Source organism: Austrofundulus limnaeus, unplaced genomic scaffold, assembly GCF_001266775.1.
Source record: "Austrofundulus limnaeus strain Quisiro unplaced genomic scaffold, Austrofundulus_limnaeus-1.0 Scaffold626, whole genome shotgun sequence".
NCBI lineage: Eukaryota > Metazoa > Chordata > Actinopteri > Cyprinodontiformes > Rivulidae > Austrofundulus > Austrofundulus limnaeus.
The window spans coordinates 231,054-233,530 of record NW_013953028.1 but is presented as its reverse complement, the minus strand read 5'-3'; positions in this window follow the sequence as shown (position 1 = coordinate 233,530).

Genomic DNA, 2,477 nt, shown 5'->3' with positions numbered 1-2,477 from the left:
GCCTAAACTTTTGCACCCACTGTAGCTCTGGTTTGGAATGAGCTGTCACTACACGTCAGGCAGATAATGTCCTCACTGCCTGTTTTTAAAACAAATCTTAAAACTTATTTCTATTCACTGGCTTTTAACCCAGCTTGAGACCTTGGTCTGTTTTAGCTGTTTGTTTTTTTTTGTTTTGTTTTGTTTTGTTTTGTTTTTTTGCTTGTTTTTACTGGTGGTATTTTTAGTGTTTTTATTTGTTTTGTTGTTTTTGGCACTCTATGTACAGCACTTTGTGTCAGCAGCTGCTGTTTTGAAGCACTTTATAAATAAAGTTGATTTGATTTGAAATACCCTCCTATTTTAGAGCCATGTTTTTGAATGTGTGCAAAAGTGGCAAATAAATATGCAGTAAAAATAAAAAATTGGAATAGTTCCAAATTGCATTATTTGAATAAAGAGTAAAATTGTGTGAAAATTACAGTTTTTTGGATGTGGGAGTTTGAAGTGTGAAGATTCAGCTGTAAAATTAGAACAGCAACGTTTGATGAAGTCGATCAGAGCGGCAGTGCTGTAATTTTACCACGAGGGGGCGCATGTGACCCACGTGTTCCACATGGTGTCACTACTACTGTACTGTCTTTTTAATTAAAGCAGTTCTAGATGTGTTCTGACATCATTTTCTCTTATTTCTTTTATAATAACCAAAAACTAAATTAAACTCCTGTTCAACTCATTGCTGCTTTGAACTCGTGCTACAGAGTTTGAGTTTTGAGAATTTACCTTCTTCTGCTTGTCATAGCTCAGACTCAGATGTGGTACATCTATGGAGGATCTTACAGTCTTTACGTAAAAAAAGAAAGAGCCAAAGAGTGAAGGAGCAGGAGAGACGAGGGCACCAACGGATGGGCCTGTGACTGAACTGGAGCGGGCCTGTGGTTGCTAATCTGTCCCTGTCATTTGCTGCCATTTCCCCAGAGCTGGGCTGACAGCTGCTGCAGATAAACAGCAGATACAGACAGTTGAGGAAAGAATATAAATTATGGGACAACTTGACAATCCATTCTGCTTCTTTTTCTTCACTTTTCATGCTGTTCTGTACTTTTGTCCTCCGTCATCTTGTGCTGGTTTTACTCATTAAGGTGTGAATGAATTCATTGTTGTTTTCATGTGTATTTTGCAGTCTACTTCTGCATACTTTGATATTTTAGCCTTTCATACATTAAAACTTTTGGCTCATTCACTGTAATAGCGTTATGATTTTTGGTTATTGTGTCTTATGTTTTTCAGCATATTTAAATTTACTTAGAAATATAAAACTAGCTACTAATCTTATAAATAATATAGTAATAGCTAAAGCTTTTTACTTTTAACTAACCATTTGCTGTTTTTAGCTGTTTTGCAACTGTTTTAGCTACATTTAGCTTGCCACAACTTTGATACATTTACCAATGTCTTTTGTTACTTTTAGCTTCTAGCTAGCATCTAGAAAAAAAGCTTGTGTTTAGCTACTTTTTGATTTTAGATCWTTTTTTTTTCATTCATTTAGCTAAATTTTGTCTGCTTTTAGCAAACTTATTGTCGTTTTTAGCTAGTGTTTTGCCACTATTATTGCTACATTTAGCTTCTAGACATGGTTTGATATTTTAGCAAGTCGTTTTTCATACTTTTGGCTTCCAGGTATATTCTAGATAATTACAGCTTGTATTTAGCTACTTTTAGGTTTTTTAAATGCTTTTTGGTTTTTACATAGCTTTTTGGATTGAGGAGGTCTTCAAAGGCCTAAGGACCCTGGGTTGGACTCTCCAGTCTCTGGTGCCAAGGTCATTGAGGTGGTTAAAAAGCTCCTCGGTGGCACGGCACTGGGGGTGGATGAGATTCACCTGKAGTTCCTTAAGGCTCTTTATGTTGCGGGGTTGCGTTGGTTGATGTGACTCTACAACATTGCGTGGACATTGGGGGCAGTTCCCCTGGATTGGCAGACTGGGGTGGTAGTCCCCCTGTTTAAAAAGGGGGACCGGAGGGTGTGCTCCAATTACAGGGGGGTCACACTCTTAAGCCTCCCTGGTAAGATCTATTCAGGGATCTTGGAGAGGAGGGTCTGTTGGATAGTCGAATCTCAGATTCAGGAAGAGCAGTGTGGTTTTCGTCCTGGTCGTGGAACAGTGGACCAGTTCTACACCCTCAGCAGGGTCTTGGAGGGTGCATGGGAGTTCACCCAATCAGTCTACATGTGTTTTGTGGACTTGGAGAAGGCGTTCGACCGTGTCCCTSGGGGACTCCTGTGGGGGGTACTCCAGTAGTATGGGGTACCAGGCCCGTTGATACGGGCTGTTAGGTCCCTGTATGACCGGTGCCAGAGCTTGGTCTGCATTGCTGGTAGTAAGTCAGACTCATTTCCTGTGAAAGTTGGACTCTGGCAAGGTTGTCCTTTGTCACCGATTCTGTTCATAACTTTTATGGACGGAATTTCTAGGAGCAGCCAAGATGTTGAGGGG